At 36.5% G+C, this 19,674-nt stretch overlaps 1 long non-coding RNA gene across 1 annotated transcript in view; it reads left to right on the top strand.

The window, feature by feature from the left end:
- Nucleotides 1–354: 354 nt before the first annotated feature.
- The window catches only part of LOC145255815 (uncharacterized), a 225,801-nt gene continuing 206,481 nt past the window's right edge, over nt 355–19,674 (top strand). The window contains exon 1 of the long non-coding RNA XR_013863906.1: nt 355–1,593. This is a non-coding gene — a long non-coding RNA (uncharacterized LOC145255815). The remainder of the gene's footprint in view (nt 1,594–19,674) is intronic.

The raw sequence follows: 19,674 nt of genomic DNA, 5'->3' as shown, positions 1-19,674 counted from the left end.
AGATTATGCACACACACATACATACATACACACACACACACCTATATATATTATATTATATATATGTATATATATGTATATATACATATTATAATATAATATATATAGATATATATGTGTGTATGTGTGTGTGTATGTATGTGTGTGTGCATAATCTGCATGAATTAAAATATATTAAAGCGTATTTTATATATATATATGTATATATATGTATATGCATATAAATACATGAACATTCGCATTTAAATTATGTAATATTAACATCCACAGGCACGTGTTTAAACTTCTAAAGGCTCATCAGTGTGGCTTTATCTAACCCAGCCGACAACATCGAGATGATTGAGCTCGTGAGTTGCTGTAGCAGCAGTAGTAGACTTTTGTTGTGAGCTACTATTTTGGATGTGTTAACATTTGCATACGGGTTTACTTGACAATCTATCTATCTATCTATCTATCTATCTATCTATCTATCTATCTATCTGTCTATCTATCTCCTTGCAGAGTTTCATCTCTCTCTCTCTTCTTCCCGTCCTTCTATCTCTTTGTATATATCTTTTTCTGTCTATTCCAATCACTCTCTCCCTACTACTTTAGCTACCTATCTATCTATAGTGCCATTTCTATCTCCTCCCCCTCCACTTCCCTTTGTATCTGTCTATATCTTTCTATCTACTCAAACCGCCCTACTCCGTCTACCTCTGTTTCTGTCCATATCTATCCATCCGGCTTTTCTATCTATCTTTGTCATTTTTTATACGCATATACGAAAGACCAGACGTTTAAGATTCGTGAAATACACGTATACTAACGCGCGCGCCGACACATCTGCAGACACAACTAGAACACACGCTCATCTCTTTCTCTCCAACAACTCCCCCTCTCTCTCTTTCTCTTAATCTAATCTAATCTCTCTCTCTCTCTCTCTCTCTATCTATCTATCTATCTATCTATCTATCTCTACCTCTGTCTGTGTGTCTCTTTCTCTCTTACACACTGTGTGTATATATATATATATACATATATATATATACATATATATATATATATATATATATATATATATATATATATATATATATATATATATGTGTGTGTGTGTGAGTGAGTATGCGTATGTATATATGCGTGTGAGCGTGTTTATACTTCCACTTTTGTTGTGTAGTACTCACATCTGACGGACGTATTGGTTCGTCCTCTCTCTGGAACCAGTGAGTTTGAGTTAGTTCTTACGAAGCCGGCTCCCTTTATTATTATTATTATCATCATCATCATCATTTTAGCAGCTTGGCAGCATCCAAAAGTACAAAAAGAAAAGCGTGTTTTTCTTTTTTTTTTTATTTCAACAAATACAAAAAACAAAAAAACAAAAAACGTGCGCGTTGCAAACAAAAAGGAAATTGAATCCCAAATCTCAGCGCATAACAACAACAACAACAACAACAACAACATCAACAAACATTTAAATAACGAATGGAATAAATATTATTCTGCAGGAGAAAAAAAAAAATAATAATAATAAAAAAAACGGATCGAGAGGCAAAAATAACGCAGGATGGACGATTTCCATTTGAATTTGTGTCGTGTTTATGAGAAGTAAGTACACGCATTCTTTGTTTCTGGTATAAATTTCTTCGCCGACAAGCTAAACTTTGTGCTCTTTAGTACAATAGCGGCACCTCCGTGAAATACTGCTTTTTCACTGGCACCCCGGAATAGACACCATACTTTGTTTTATTTGGTGCTTCTGCAGTTTACCGTCCGTGCTATATTTTTTGGATATGATTTGCATGTTGAATTAAAATTTTACGACATCTTTTGTTTGTTAAATTTTTAACAAAGCCTCTCTCCTTATGTTAAGAATTCGTTCCTAAATAGCATTATTTTAGCAAGGATCGTAAACTGCAGAAATACCGCCCCCCCCTTTTTGTTTTTTTATGGTTTTGGCTATTAATATTTGAAACTGATTTTGGAGCCTTTAAAATTGCCTGAAAGAAAGCTAAACTTTGGTCTCTTTCATAAACTAGGGGCACCTTCGTGAAATACTATATCTCTGACACGTAGGAATAGAGACCGCGTTTTGTTTTTTTTTGTACTTCTGTAGTTTACCGACCGTGCTATTTTTAAAATTTTTATTTTAGATATGATTTTACAATTAAATTTAAGTTTTACGGGATCTTTTGTTTAAATTGTTAGGTGAAAGTATAGAATAGTTAACAAAACCACCTCTGTTAAGAATTAGTTCGCTAATAGCGTTATTTCAGCACGGTTCGTAAGCTGCAGCCGTACTTTTTTTTTTTTTTTTTTTTCATCTCTAATTGAAAGTCGTTTTAGAATTAAAAATATTTTCCTAATATTTCAGCACGATCTGTAAACTGCAGAAGTACTACTTTCGGCATTGTATATTTGCAAATGATTTTAAAGGCTTATAATTTGTCGGAGTGAAAGCTAAACTTCGAGCTCTTTAGTAGAGTAGCGGCGCTTTCGTTAAATACTGCTACTTCTCTGGCACTTATGAATGCAAACCGAGTTTTGTATTTCTGCAGTTTATTGATTGTGTTATTTTTTTAAAGATATAATTTTCAATTTAAGTGAAACCTTTATGGTATCCTTTGTCTATTAAATTGTTAGATGAGAGAACAATATAATTAACAAAGCACCTCTCCCAATATTAAGAATGGGTTCATAAATAGTATTACTTCAGTATTTTCCGTAAGCTGCAGAAGTACCATTTTTGGCATTCTGTATTTGATTTTGAATTTTTTTTTTTTTCTCGAATAGAAATGCATGGGGAAAAGTCCCTAACTTGCATCTTCACGAAGGCAAAGTTAGGAACACGGTCAGTTTTGAATATGGGTAAACTTTCTGGATTGAGACAAATAAAAATTGCCTTAGTCTGAAAGGATTTCCGTACTAGTGTACTTATTGATCCGCGCTGAAATACTAACGTTATTATTTAGAAAGCCATTCTTAACACGGAATGGAGGGTGTTTTGTACATATTCTGTACTTTAACCTTACAATTTAATAAAAACAGATCATGAAACTTCAAACTTGAAAATACTATTTCAAAAATAGCGCAGATCAATAAGTGCATTAGCACCAGGATTTCTTTCTTTAATGACCGAGGACAGAAAATGTGAAGTCTATCAGAACAGATACTACACGTTGCTCTCCGTCAAAAGGAGGAAAGAGTAGCGCGTCGGCAAAGTCGAGTAATAATGGTTAATTTATGCGGTTTTTGTTAAAAAAAAAAAAAAAAAAAAAGACACCCAGAAAATTTCAGTATTTACATAGCCATTCTCGAGTATTGACGGAGAATCTCGAGTCGGTCCCGAAGATGACCAAGTCAGTTTACGATTTAGAAGCTGCAAAAAAGAAAAAAAAACGTAAACGGGCAGAGGATAAAGAACATGAAAGATTAGGTTAGTTATGGTGAAAAATGAACTTTAGTCCCTAAAAAAAATAACGGTACTCGTGCAGAGAGTGATCCGTGCTGAAATAATAATGTTATTTAAAAAGCCTTTCTTGACATGGAAAGGGGAGGGTGCTTTTCACCTTACAATTGAATTAAAAAAAAAAACATAAAAATTTAATTAAACGTGGAAATCCGATTTAAAAAATAGCGCGGATCACTCTCTGCATTAGCACCAAAATAACGTTAAAAAAACTTCCATAAAGAAAAGATTAAAAAGAAAAAAGATTTTTCGGTACTGGTGCAGAGAGTGATCCGGACGTAAATAATAACGTTATTATTTAAAAAGCCATTCTTAACCTGGGGAGGGTGTTTTGTACCTATTCTATACTTCAACCTTACAATTGAATAAAAAAATATATCATAAAACTTTAAACTTGGAAATACGATTTAAAAAAATAGCGCGGACCACTCTCTGCACTAGCATCTATTTTTCTAATCGTAAACTACTTCGTCCATTTCCGGGACCAACCTAGGATTCTCCATCGATACTCGGAACTAATTAACTACTGAAATTCTGTAGGTGCCTCTTCATTGCAAGTAACATTTATGTTCCTATCCCCCTCTCCCCCAAAAAATCAAAACAGTGTTTTTCTACTGCGACACTATTGTAGCATTGAACAAAACTTTATTACAAATGAGAATAGTTGCAATACATATATAAATCATGTATCCAAGCATTTTCCGTTATATTGAAGTGGTAAGCTCCCAAAATGATTGCCAAAATATATTAACTAGCGTGCCTGATTTCTCATACGATAACAGGCCAAATTAATCCAACTTTGTTTCTATTTTTTTTCTGGGTTTTCTCTAATAAACGTTATCAAAATGTATTATTTGTTTCATACAAAACACAAAATAGCCCCTTTTAAACTTAGTAAGTTCGGATGGCATCAATTTGTTTTTAATTAATTGCTTGCGTTTATCACTTATGTAATTAATATTCGCAAAATATAAATGGACAAGAAATTAATCTGGAAAAATAAAAATTATAATTTGCAAAATAATTAAACTAGAAAACAATCTGCAAAACATTCGCGGAATAAGAGAACAAATTATAATTTGCAAAATAATTATCAAAATAGAAAATAAATAACTTGCACAAAATTCGAAAAATTAAAAAAAAACAAATTATTTATAAAATAATTTGCAAAAATAAAATTTAATATGCAAAAAAAAATCAGAAAAAATATATTTGTATAATTTGAAAAAATAAAATAAAAACAAATTATTAAAATAATTAAATTTAAGATTTCTTTAGAATTATTTTGCAAGTAATAATGTGTTTGCAAAGTTAAAAAACAACTAATTATTTGCAAAAAAAAAAATCGAAAAAAAAAATCAATATTTGCAAAACGTTTTCAAATATTTGCAAAATTTTTTAAATCAAAATTTGCAAAAATTAAAAAAAAAAAAAACGAAATTTGTCAAAAATAGAAAACTTTTTGTTTTGCAAAATGGAAAAGGAACGAAAAAAACAAACAAACCCAAAACAGATAACAGATTAATTTGCACTGTCACCGCTTGAAAAATCAACCAAAAGATACACGACAAATTTTGGGAGCTATTTTTAAAGCTAACCGCTTCAGTATTACCGCATTTGTATACGATTCAAGAAAAAGTATCGATTACGCGATTAAAACACAAATGATACAAATAATGATTGGTGCTTCTACGGAATAGGACTCTTTTCGACACAAATATTTCCGATTGCAATTAGAAAATGGCCGAATAAGTTTTAAAAGCCGAGAAAAATGATATAAAGGAATACACTAAAACATGTGTCTACGAAATCAGGTTGTATTAGATTTACGATTAAAACGATTTTTAGGCACTAGTAAAAATGCATCATGCAAAAAAAAACAAAAAAGGCCCCGTCGGTAACGCGTAGTAAGCGCACACGCACGTGATCTACATTTGTTAGCCTTATCTAGATATGTGCCGGGTTAAGATTAGGGTCCCACTCTTCACCCTTTAATAAAAGAAGACCTCATTTCTCGTTGTAGGATTAGGATCCAGGTATCGATGGCGCCCTCATTTCGCTTCGTCATAAAAGAAACCCCAAATAAATGACACCGTGGAACGCATCGCGGAATGGTGGACAGCTATTTGTGCGGATTTACGTGGAGGCAGAAATGCGAGGTGCCTTCAATAAGTTGCCATAATGTTTTTTTTTTACAGGCATTTAAAATTGTCGTATACGCTTGAAAATTCAGCATGTTATTGCACTACATATTATGAGATGACAGAACATTTTTTTTATGATTTGAGGTTTAAATGAACAACTACAACAGAAATTGGAATGCACCTTACTAAAATCTGATTGTAATTTTCAAATTTACCAGTTGTAACAATCTGGACACTAGGGCACTTAAAAAAAAACGATATGCAATAAAATTCTGTTTGAAACTTGGAAACATGCTACAGAAACGCATGGGATGCTTTAGACCGTTTTTGGACCATCTTGCATGGCTCGAGCATCGGTTTTTGAGTAGCATAAGAGACTCAAGGAGAGCGGGGAGTATGTGAGAGATAATGAGGTGTGGGAGGAGTAAAGAAATCAGAACACCAGATTTGATTGGCCAAATAAAGAATTTCATGGATAAGGACCGTCGTGTGTCGTAAGAGACAATAAGTGCATAGTTTGATGTCAGTGTGGGAACTGTTCACACGATTATTCACGAGGAACTGAAGATATGGAAGATTTCCGCAAAGTTTGTCCCAAGGAGGCCCAGAGAAGATCACACTATTTGATTAAGATGAGTATCATGACAGTTTCTCACCCTCCCTATAGCCCAGACCTTGTTCCCAGTGACTTTTGCTTATTCCCTAGGCTCAAGGAGAACCTTAGAGGCTATCGTTATGAGACAATTGAGGAGATAAGCCTGTGACGAGGGTTATTGACACGCTCACAAAAGATTTCCAAGGGGCATTTCAGAAGTTGTTGGAACGGTATTGAACGGTATGAAGTGTATCAAAAAATTTTTTTAAATTACATTTTCACCCCAAACAAGGCACATTTCCACTTTGGTGTAGGGGGCTACTATCAGGGGCAGTAACTACTGGGGCACTATGTTGGGATTTGGACAGCAAGATGTCGGTTCACGTTACACTTGAACTTCTGCATGTCAGTACAGTTGGAGAAGCAGGGACCTGGAATGGAATTCCAGAGTCTAGTTGTTCTGGGGAAGAAACTATTGGAGTAGAAAGATCTTTTACATCTAGGGATCTCTACTGTGTGGGGGTGGGATTTAGCTGCCTGTCGGTTTTGTCTACGTCGTGGGGGCACAAGTGTCTGCAGTTCGTCAGAGCATTCACCATTAAAATACTTGTAGAACAGGCAGAGGGATGCAACGTTTCGTCGATGGGACAGAGGCTGAAGCTTAGATGCCAGTTCAGGGCCTATCAGATTGGTGACTCTCTTTTGAACCTTGTCTAGGAGCGAGAGACTAAAGAAATTACTTCGAAGGGGACTAGAGTTTCATGTGTGTACTATCAATAAAAGTGCTTATACGAAAAAAAGTCTGGAAACTTATTGAATGCACCTCGAATAATCTATATATCTATGAAAGTAAGAATGTATTTGTGATGACACTTCTCAACCGATATACTCAACAAAATTTTTAATCTACAGACTTGAAATTTGGTATATAGACACGTGGAAAACTTTGTAATCCGTTTTCATCCGAGAAAGAGGGCTGCTAAAGGTCAAAATTGAAAAATTGGTGCGTGGGAGGCCACCAGATTTTTTTTATTTTTATTTATCCAACTGTTTCACAACTGCGCATGCGTGGTCATGAAATATGACATCTTATTTACGTTAAGTATGAGTTGGTTTAAAAAAAACATAATCTAAACGTCATGTCCAGCTAGTCTAATGGTTAGCATACTTGACTCGCTGTCTTTAGGTTTTGATATCAGCTGGAGTATTTTTGTTCTACAAAAAGTGAACTGTTTAGAAAAAAATTATACTCAGATGCACATGTTTCAGTTTCTTTCCATTTTTTAATTCTTTCATTTAAAAAGAAAAAAATTTTTTTTAAGACTTTAACGTTGCGTTTACTATATACGGTATTTCTGTTTAGAAGCAATAAGAATTCTGCCTTAATTAAAACTTAATATTTATGCATATTTTACGACCGAGCAACGCCGAGCGGCCTGCTAGTAATATGTAATATTACGCAATTACATGAATGGACTTAATCCACCTAAGTAATAAATCGCTATTTTAAATTGATTTTTTTTTATAAACATCGGCATCTGAATGGTTTTATCAACTTACACGACGACGACGACGTCGACACTGCTGCATTAACGATATATACACTAATCAATAATTGAAAAAGATTACATCCTTACTAGCAGGGAGAGGGCCTGGCTTTGCCCGGTCGTAAAATATTTTAATGTGTTCAGATTTCGTATATATTATTATAGTTGTGATTTCAAAAGTAAAAGAAAAGTATTTGGGTGCCATCAGCTAGAATCGGAATCGAAAGCTAAACTGTAGCATTCAAAGCTGGTGACGTTACCACTGTACCAACGTGACACTCATATGAACTGATTAAAAATAAACTAAGATGAATGTACAAAATGTATAATTTTTTTTTTTTCAATTTTGACCCATTTTTGACTCCTTATAAATTACCTTAACCGGCTAAAAACTCACAAAACAACGGTCTATATAAAAAAAAAATCCAATTATTTTAGGCCCTTAGCGCCACTCTATGATTTTTAGTTTCGGAAGAGATAGTTTGACAATATGGAGACAGACAGATGTATGATTTTTTGCAGGAGAACCCCGCTCTTGACTTACGGTTAGCGTATGATAAGTGTCCAGGACTTCACCCTGATATCGATGAAGATCCCATTTCGCATCGTATAAATGTAGAATAAACGCCACCGTGGAACGCATCGTGGAATGTTGACCATGTGTTTGTATGAGATTATGTGGAGGCAGATGTATAGTTAGAAATGATCTTTTATGTAATTGCCCATTTAAATGATCAGGGTTGAATGAGGATCACTAAACTCCTTAGGCCATATTACTTTTGTTTTAATTGCTCCGACACGTGTATCTCATTTTATCCCCTAATATAGAGCAAACGAATTGAAATGTTGAAAAAATACTCTTAATCACTGTAATACATATGGCATAAAATTCAAATTTCGCATTTGAAGTTTTAAAGGAGTGCTGTCTCCAATGGATCACTGGAGTCCTCCATGTTTTGACAAGCTTCTGGGCTTGACCTTTATTCCTGATCTAAAATGGAACACATACATCAAATCTGTTGCCAAGGTCGCTGGAAGAATGGTGGGATCTTTCTACCGCTCCAGTAGATATCTCGCTGCTGATGCAATTCTCTATCTATATAAAAGCAAGAAACACTCGTCTAGCTGTACACACTATCAATAATTCCCCCCACTCTTTATCTGTACCTAAACGTAGATTCCATGAACAAAGCGTCTTTCTTAGAACTGCACGCCTGTGGAATTGTCTTCCGTTTTCCTGCTTTCCGGCTGACTACAATATGATTGTGTTCAAGTCTAACGTAAATAAGTTCTTGATGAGCCGTTCTATATAAGTTATCAAATTTACCAAATTTTCATTACTGATGATTACTATATTTTCCAATGTCTACTGTACACTCTTTAACCCTTATCCTTGAGTGGCCTCTTGGCCTTGATAAGTGGTGATTCTTATGTAAAAAAAAAAAAACCAACTGCGTCCAGGGATGGAGTATTGTTGACACATCTGGGAAGGAGCTGCTAGAAGCAGCTTATCCTGCCTTGACAGAGTACAAATAGACTTCGTAACTTAGTGGGAGATGCCCTTTTCTCTTCACTGCAACCTTTTTCACACAGAAGGGATATTGCGAGCTTGGCTTTGTTTTATCGTTATTTTCGCGGGAGGTGCTCGTCTGGGTTCCAATCTCTGGTCATTCTTCGCCAATCTTTTTCGAAAAACACCCGTCTAGCTGAAACCACTGTCAATAACTTTCCCGACTCTTTAACTGTGCCTAAATCAAAACGTAGATTCCACAAACAATGCTTCTTTCTTAGAAGTGCACGCATATTGAACTCTGTTCCGTTTGTCTGTTTCCCAGCTGACTACAACTTGGTTGTCTTCAAGTCCAACATAAACAAATTCTTGATGAACCGCCATCCTTAAGTAATCCAATCTACTAAATTTCCATTACTAACGACTACTACGATATTATCCTATTGATTACTGTACACTCAATAACCCTTATCCTCGAGTGGCGTCATGGCCTTGATAAGTGGTGACTCCAATGTAAAAAAAAAAAAAAAGATTCGGCAAATAGAGGATAACGTAGAAATTTGTGAACACTTCCACTGTCTTTCTCGAAGAATTTTATACATACAATATACATTTCATCAATATTTCTATCTCCACTATTATATAAAAGGAACTTTGTTTATGTGTGTGTAAGTTCGTTCCCTATGAACTCGGAAACGGCTGGGTCGATTTTTATGAAATGTCACACAAAGGTATTTTATGTGCCCGGCAGTGTCCTTAAATATATATTTTTTCTATTGGAATGTATTCGATAAGTATCAATAATCGAAATAATCCGATCTAAGAAGGAACAGGCGATTTCGACCAAAGTTAACACCTTACACAGCCTAACATCACGAGTGCATTTGAGAAGTTTTATTAACACACAAGCAGAAAGGCCCAGTATATAAAATCTACAGGAGGTTCTTTGATCTGACAGGGACGCGTTCGAAATGGATTCTTCTGTTTTGAGCACAATTGCACCACGATACTTGGCTTTTTTATTTTAAACTTAAATTCCAACGATTATCACCGCACAAGCAGTACTACCAGGCATATAAAATCAACAGTAGGTTCTCTACAGTGCAATGCTGACTAGAATATGTTGTGGATTTAGTCACTGCGATAGGCATGTGAAGCTTCCTTCAGGTGCATCGCGATGGATCTGAAACTAGAGTATGCAGTCAATCGATTTGGTTGAAAAAATGGGCTATTTCATCGATATCAATGACAATTTTTTAAAAAATGGGAGTGTGAAATATACGTTGATCATCATTCAATTCTGGGCGACGCCGTGTCATCCTGCTAGTAGTATATGTTTGAAGTTTTAAAGAAGGTTAAAAGGGCTCTCAGAATTTCGGAACCACTTTCATTGTCATGATCTGGATTGGAAGAGGATCAATAACCATATTACTTTGTTTTTATTGCTCGGACACCTTTCTCTCGTTTCGTCCCCTAATATAGTCGGTCCTGGATATGACCTTAAACCATATCCGATGGTGAGGCCCCAGCTTGTGGGCTTTGGGGAGTGTGGAGCCATTCCTTAATTGCCATTGCTCCCAGGTCCACTCTGGCCCGGAGTGGTAGTATCTGTTAGGGTCCCAACTATGGGTTAAAGAGAAACCAACTTGAAAAAAATATATATATATTCTATTAAAAATTTTTTCTTCAAAATCATTGGATTCGACATCAAATAACCTGAAAAGGGTTGATATGCGGTAAAACGACCAACCAACCAACCTATTATAGTCCAGATTGTAATTTTATACACATGGCCTGAGTTTCGTAAAGTAGGATATCGTTTAAATTTTAAATGCGTTATGTCCTCATAGACCCATAAGCGTTGACGGAGATATCCAGTTAAAGCAAATGTCTTTAGCAAGTGTTATTCGGGCTTAACATATATTTTTTAATTATTGTTTATCTTTTTTTTAATTAATTTTATTAATTTTTATTCATTTTATTACTTTTATTAAGTACAATAAATAAATGAATAATACTCATCTCAATAATGAATTCCAATTAAATAATGCATAAAGCATTTAAACCCACATTTTATGTTTTTTTTTGTGGGGTGGGGGTTATGGTGGTAGTGCCGTCGGATTTATACTGGCAGGCCTTTTCTATAAATAGTCCTGGATATCAAAGCAATGTTTTTTTATAACCATATAATGAAAACATCTAACACATAAATCCATAAGTTTCGAGCATGACATATATCACAACTAATACAAAAATTCATATAATTTTCATAAAGTACACACCTTTAAACGACACGAGTGAAACTGAGACCATTCGGATTATTAGTTTACAAATTACAGTGATTTAAGTGAAGCCAATGTTGCAAATTTTCCAAACGATGGGAAAAATGTGAATATCGTGGGTTGATAAAGCATCACTTTCTGAGGGGTGGGGGTCCTATTAAAGTAACGAAATGCCTTTAATCTATTTTTTATTATTGTTTTTCTTTTTTATAAAGTGAGATTAAAGAGCCAGCGCCCTAGAGGAAGAACTTGCCTGCAAAAAATGGCTGAGCAGCAAAGTTGGCGTTCTTCGGTAATTTCGTGTCATACGATTAGCAATGAACGAACCCCTTTCTCAAAGAGAAAAGACAAAGCCTGGAAGGGTGGATTTCCTGGAACTTCTCAAGACCAAAGCAATACCCCAGCCAACATGGAAAAAATAATCTCAATAATGGCCGAGACCTTGTTGGTTTTGATATCGAGGGGAAAAAACAACAACTTAAAGATCTACTTCGTCGAAAACAATGATTATGCGGACTTTAACCGTGGTCGGCCTTCGAGACAAGATCAAAGTTTAGTATCTGTTCTTCAGATGCTGCACTTCAATTTCTTGTTCTGTCAGTGGAGGAGAAATCCTTCACGACTGAGACAATTTTTATTTTTGTTCCTTTTCTCCACGTTAAAAAACGACTCTGATGTCTAACTCTGTCCCGTGGGGAGGCATTGTAAATAGGAACCGTGATTGCTCAAAATCGGCGGGTATTTCGTAAAAGTAAAAAAAAAAAAAAAAAAAAATAGTTTATAAACCCGTTTTTTTTTTTTCCGATCATAAATTGAAATTGCGTATGATAGAATATTGGTTGAAGGTTGTGCATTCAATTTTGCACACAAACATTGCCAATGGTGTCTATATTGAAATTTGAAATTGCCACTGTTGAAGTTTAGTTACCAATGAGAAGCCAATGTTGAAGTTGCCTTTGTTAAAGTTGAGTGCCTCGTTTGCTGACAGTCGATCGAATACAATAACACGTCGACGTTTTAGAGTGTTGTTCCAATGCTAAAAAAATAATAATATAACGATAAATAATAATAATAAAATTTTGCATTAATATTTAACAATGGATAAATCATGGATTGAATTGACAGTAGGGTGAGTGAGCAGAAGCTGTTGAAAGTCGTTCAAAACGACCAAATATGCAAATATCAGCAGGTAAAGTTTGGGGCTCTGTATTTTGGGACGTACAAGTAATTTTTTTCATTGATTACTTTGAGGAAGGAAGAAGCATCAAAAGAAGGTATAAAGCCCCCCCCCCCAAAAAAAAAACGCCCACAAATAATAAAGAAGAAAAAAAGTGCTATTACAAGGGAAACAACCATAGTAAAAAAAAAAAAAACAAAAAAACAAAAAAAAAACAAACAACGAGATCTGGCTTCCAGAAAGGGTTAACGGTTTGAAAACCTTAAAAATATACCCCAAGGTAAGGGATTTGCCCAGTAAAAAAAAAAAATACAAACAACAACAAAAAAGTTCAAATTGCTTTCACATCGACTCCATTTTCCAGATCTGGCTTCCTGCAACGGTTAACCTTAAAAATATACTCCAAGGTGAGGGATTTGCCCCCCAGTTAAAAAAAAACAAAAAGGTGCTATTGGAAACTGAGGTGTATTTCCAGACAAAAGACGGATCGTTCTACAAAATATGCATTTCTGTTTCAGATTTTTTAAATTTATTTCTATTGTTTTAAACATTTGTATACCATTCTAATCTTATTTGATGTGTTCACAACGTTTCAGCCGATGTAATTTCCGACCTCCTTTCGATGAATGTTTTCTGGATGTTGGAATAGTTTTACTGAACATTGGAAGCAATACAGAATTTTGAACTGAACGAGCAAAGATTGTTCTCTTTTTGGCAGCCATGACCAAGAATTAATCGTTGTTATTCGCTTTACACCCTAGAAGACTATCTCTATAGATATGTTGTTAGTCAACACCTTTATCCGTTATGTCACTGGCACATGAATCTCTCTCTCTCCCTCCCTCTCCCTCTCTCTCCCTCCCTCTCCCTCTCTCTCCCTCCCTCTCTCTCCCTCTGTCTCTGTCTGTCTCTGTCTCTGTCTCTCTCTCTCGCTCTCTCTCTCTCTCTCTCTCTCTCTCTCTCTCTCTATATATATATATATATATATATATATATATATATATATATATATATATTAAATAAATCATGAAGAATAACAGTTATATATAACTTTAACTATTCCTTATTGTTCTAATGATATAATAAAGAGAAAATTAAGAAAAAAAATCTCTTTAAGCCATGGCATTTCGAAGCTAAATGCTTCTCACCAGAAGAGAAGGGTCAGAATTATACAAAATGTATTATAAACATGTAGTTTCAAAATGACATGACCTCAAGTTTTTTTTTATTTCCCTGTAACTTTTCCTTATTATTCTGATGATATAACAAAGTTATATATAATTTTTATTCCTCATTTTTCATTTAATATTATTGTTTGCTCCTCATAGTGTTGAGCTTTTCTCATCTTTATAAGTTTTTTAAGATTTACTCTTTGATAACTAAATTGTATATCATTCGAACACTGTAGTGTTATATACAATATATGGTTAAGTGGCAGTTTTAGTGATTTAGAACTGCTTTAAAGCTCACTCATTTTTCGACCAAATTTCAAACAATTATTACAATTTATAAATCACCTTCTCAGTGATATTTTTTTTTCAATTTTCATTCAGCAAAACAAAAGTTATGATGAATTTACTGGTGTTCAAAATCGTAGAAAAAAAAGGTGAGCGACGTTTTTTATGACTAGTTTCCATAGCAACCACGTTGCTTCAGTGACTACTGTTTCTACCAATTCACCGCTCTCGCGAAAAGAGAAGTAACAATTGAAATAGAGAGAATGAAATGGAAGATAATTGGGGGATTTTATTGAAAGCAGACGAGTGCCGTTCATTGTTATTACATATGTGTATGTTATGCTTATGGGGGCAAAAAATAAAACTGAAATTAAACAAAGAACAAGTGAATTTACTGGAAGCGTGGAAAAATAATGGATTACAATAGAAAAATGCGAGAATGAAAAGTAATATGGTTCAGCTTAAACATGGAAAAGTAAAGGACTAGTTGTTTAAACTGGAAAAGAAAGACGATATTCTAGTAAAAATTATAATAAATTTATAACTTAAACTATTGCAACATTAGGATTTTAAAAAAATTCAGTTTATAACATTATATAATCAGTTCTTATGCTGCTATATTTTAAGTTATCAATTTATTATACTTTTTACTAGAATATCTTTTCCTTTTCCTTTACTTATGGAGAATACGTACCTTGCTGAAATATTAACGTTATTTTTTTTTAGAACCCCATTTTTAATACGGGGAAGGTGACTCTTTTTTTTATTTATTTATTTTATTATTTTCTTTTAATTATTCGCCACTTACATTTAAATCATATCTAATAAGATAGCACAGTCCGTGTTCTGCATAAGATCCAAAATGGACTATTATCCGACTATGGCTGATAGAAGAATAATAATATACTTCTGTAATTTAAATAAAAGTTAAAGTTCGAAATAAGATGCACCTGGAGGAGGTTGTAGGGTAAATCGGCCGAAAGTTTTCGAAAATAACCGAAATGAAAATGGTAGTCTGAATAATACAGATCTATTTTTATAATAAATAACCATTGTACATCCGATCATTTTTTGGGGGGAGGGGGGGTACGGAGTGTTTCAGAACCCGTTAGGTTTTGATTAGTAAGCTTTTATTAAGGACTCTACAAACAGACGAAAAAAAAAAAAAAATCCACAAAACAAAGAAAATGTCATATGACACCAAATGCTCGGTTTCTACACTTTGTTACAGAAGTGATACGGTTACAGCGATAAAAAGAAATGCGTATAGCAGAAAGATTTTCTTCAGTACATGTTTCTCCCCTCCCTCTCTCTCTACCCGCTCCCTCTCTCTCTACCCGCTCTCTCTCGCTCTAACGCCCTCTCTCTCACTCCCTCGCCCTCACTCTCGCTCTCGCTCTCTCTCTCTCTCGCTCTCTCGCCCTCACTCTCTCTCGCTCTCGCTCTCTCTCTCTAGCTCTCTCTAGCTCTCTCTAGCTCTCTCTCGTTCTCTCTCTCTCGCTCTCTCTAGCTCTCTCTCGTTCTCTCGCTCTCTCTAGCTCTCTCTCGTTCTCTCGCTCTCTCTAGCTCTCTCTCGTTCTCTCTCTCGTTCTCTCTCTCGTGCTCTCTCTCGTGCTCTCTCTCGTTCTCTCTCTCGCTCTCTCTCTCGTTCTCTCTCTCGTGCTCTCTCGTTCTCTCTCGCTCTCTCTAGCTCTCTCTCGTTCTCTCTCGTTCTCTCTCGTTCTCTCTAGCTCTCTCTAGCTCTCTCTCGCTCTCTCTCGCTCTCTCTCGCTCTCTCTCGCTCTCACTAGCTCTCTCTCGTTCTCTCTCGCTCTCTCTCGCTCTCTCTAGCTCTCTCTCGTTCTCTCTCGCTCTCTCTAGCTCTCTCTCGTTCTCTCTCGCTCTCTCTAGCTCTCTCTAGCTCTCTCTCGTTCTCTCTCGCTCTCTCTAGCTCTCTCTCGTTCTCTCTCGCTCTCTCTAGCTCTCTCTCGTTCTCTCTTGCTCTCTCTCGCTCTCTCTAGCTCTCTCTCGTTCTCTCTTGTTCTATCTCTTTCTCTCTCTGACTCTCTCGCCCTCACTCTCGCTCTCACCCTCACTCTCTCTCGCTCTCTCGCTCTCACTCTCTCTCTCGCTCTCTCGCTCTCACTCTCTCTCTTGCTCTCTCGCTCTAACTCTCTCTCTCGCTCTCACTCGCTCTCTCGCTCGCTCTCACTCTCTCTCGCTCTCGCTCTCGCTCTCTCTCGCTCTCGCTCTCTCTCGCTCTCGCTCTCGCTCTCACTCGCTCTCGCTCTCACTCGCTCCCTCGTTCTCGCTCTCTTGCTCTCTCTCGTTCTCGCTCTCTCTCGTTCTCTCTCGTTCTCGCCCTCTCTCGTTCTCTCTCGTTCTCCGTACTCTCTCACTCTCTCGCTCTCTCTCGTTCTCTCTCGCTCTCTCTCGTTCTCTCTCGCTCTCTCTCGTTCTCTCTCGCTCTTTCTCGCTCTCTCTCGCTCTCTCTCGCTCTCTCTCGTTCTCTCTCGCTCTCTCTCGTTCTCTCTCGCTCTCTCTCGTTCTCTCTCGCTCTCTCTCGTTCTCTCGTTCTCTCTCGCTCTCTCTCGCTCTCTCTCGTTCTCTCTCGCTCTCTCTCGCTCTCTCTCGTTCTCTCTCGCTCTCTCTCGTTCTCTCTCGCTCTCTCTCGCTCTCTCTCGTTCTCTCTCGCTCTCTCTCGTTCTCTCTCGCTCTCTCTCGTTCTCTCTCGTTCTCTCTCGCTCTCTCTCGTTCTCTCGCTCTCTCTCGTTCTCTCTCGCTCTCTCTCGTTCTCTCTCTCGTTCTCTCTCTCTCTCGTTCTCTCTCTCTCTCTTTCTCTCTCTCTCTCTTTCTCTCGTTCTCTCTCTTTCTCTCGTTCTCTTTCTCTCTCTCGTTCTCTTTCTCTCTCTCGTTCTCTTTCTCTCTCTCGTTCTCTTTCTCTCTCTCGTTCTCTTTCTCTCTCTCGTTCTCTTTCTCTCTCTCGTTCTCTTTCTCTCGTTCTCTCTCTCTCTCTCGTTCTCGTTCTCTTGTTCTCGTTCTCTCTCTCTCTCGTTCTCTCTCTCTCTCTCGCTCTCTCTCTCTCGTTCTCTCTCTCTCTCTCGTTCTCTCTCTCTCTCGTTCTCTCTCTCTCTCGTTCTCTCTCTCTCTCCCTCTCGTTCTCTCATTCTCGTTCTCTCTCTCCCTCTCGTTCTCTCATTCTCGTTCTCTCTCTCTCTCTCGTTCTCTCATTCTCGTTCTCTCTCTCGTTCTCTCATTCTCGTTCTCTCTCTCTCGTTCTCTCTCTCTCGTTCTCTCTCTCTCTCTCTCGTTCTCTCTCTCTCTCTCTCTCGTTCTCGTTCTCTTGTTCTCGTTCTCTCTCTCTCTCTCGTTCTCTCTCTTGTTCTCGTTCTCTCTCTCTCTCTCGTTCTCTCTCTCTCTCTCTCGTTCTCTCTCTCTCTCTCGTTCTCTCATTCTCGTTCTCTCTCTCTCTCGTTCTCTCATTCTCGTTCTCTCTCTCTCTCGTTCTCTCTCTCTCTCGTTCTCTCGTTCTCGTTCTCTCATTCTCGTTCTCTCGTTCTCGTTCTCTCTCTCTCTCGTTCTCGTTCTCTCTCTCTCTCGTTCTCGTTCTCTCTCTCTCTCGTTCTCGTTCTCTCTCTCTCGTTCTCGTTCTCTCTCGTTCTCGTTCTCTCTCGTTCTCGTTCTCGTTCTCTCTCGTTCTCGTTCTCGTTCTCTCTCGTTCTCGTTCTCGTTCTCTCTCGTTCTCGTTCTCTCTCTCTCTCGTTCTCGTTCTCTCTCTCTCTCGTTCTCGTTCTCTCTCTCTCTCGTTCTCGTTCTCTCTCTCTCTCGTTCTCGTTCTCTCTCTCTCTCGTTCTCGTTCTCGTTCTCTCTCTCTCTCTCTCTCTCTCACTCTGGCTTTATTGTTACTATGTATACTAATATATAAAAGTATAAACTATTAATAAAATATATAAGTAAATTTAACAAGATTTCAAAATCTATTCTGCGATATGTTAACTAGCATATGTTCTAAGAATGAAAATGCATAAAAGCTATATATATATATATATATATATATATATACATATATATATATATATATATATATATATATATATATATATATATATATATGATCATCACTTCTTGACAGAAAAAGACCATCTTTCCTTTGCTTTATTGTTGGTTATTTATCCATTTCCGTGTACTTTTTAAAATATCTTTTTGGTTTTGTTATTACATTTAATACGTTTTATAATTGTTTTATTTGATTTAAAATAAAGAGATATGGAGATGTGATCAAGATGCATTTTCTATCTTCTTTGGAACGAAGGTGGCTCTTCAGACCATCCCTGCTCTTACACAATCTAATGCAGAGGTCACATTTCAGTTCAGATTGAGGAACGCCAATAAGCACTGCCTTACTGTGAATATTCACATCATGCTTCAGACGTCCACTTGATTTGCAGACCATAGAGCAAATAGAACTCTGTGCTCCGCAGTGTTTTCCTAGTCGAAGAAATCTCTCTCTCTCTTATATATATATATATATATATATATATATATATATATATATATATATATATATGATGGATAGATACAAGCAGGAAGGCCCGACATTGGCCGCGATTGAATGATGATCAACAAATATTTTACACTCCCATATTATTATCGAAATCGGTTAAATCACCCATTTTTCAATCAAATCAACTCTAGTTCAGAATCTATCGATGCACACCGTGGAAAGCTTAACATGCTTCCCCACAGTTACTTAGTTCACAATAAATTGTAGTCAACGTTGCACTGTAGAGAACCTAGTGTAGATGTTATAAAATTATTTTTTATATATAATGGTTTGAATTAAAGTTTAAGATGCAAAACTCAAATATCATGCTTCAATTGTGCTCGAAACAGAAACATTCACTTCCAACGCACCCCTGTTATACCAAAGAACCTAATGTTGATTTTATATGCCTGATCTAACTGCTTATGCAGTGATAATGGCTTGAATGTAAGTTTAAAATGAAAAAGTCGAGTACTATTGTGCAATTGTGCCTTTTAAACAGAAATATTCATTTCGAACAATCCCCTGTCATATAAAAGAACCTATTGTTGACTTTTCTATGTCGGGTCTTTTGACTTGTTTGGTAAATAAAAATGAAAGTAAAACGCAGTTGTAATATTAGGCTGTGTAAGGTGTTAACTTTGGTCAAAATCGCCTATTCCTTGTTTCATCGGATTATTTCTATTACCATTTATCGATACTTATCGGAGACATTCCGATACAAAACCTAAGAACCCTGCCAGGCACATGAAGTACCTTCGTGTGTAATCTCGCAAAAATCAGCGAGTCCCTAGCGAACGGACCTACAGACACGCACACAAAGTTCCTTATATTATTTACTATAATAATTAAATACCTAGACACCAGTGTTTCATCCTTTCGGGAATCATCAGTGCAGGGAGTCACGATTAACGCCAGTAGAGAGATTCGAACTCTGGCAACAGAAGTCATGTCTGGCTTCATTGTATATATATATAAGGGCCGAA

The sequence above is a fragment of the Euprymna scolopes genome, chromosome 31, assembly GCF_053919585.1.
Source record: "Euprymna scolopes isolate OS-2025 chromosome 31, ASM5391958v1, whole genome shotgun sequence".
Lineage (NCBI taxonomy): Eukaryota > Metazoa > Mollusca > Cephalopoda > Sepiida > Sepiolidae > Euprymna > Euprymna scolopes.
Note: the sequence above shows the minus strand (reverse complement) of the source record. Positions and strands in the feature narration are given on the sequence as shown.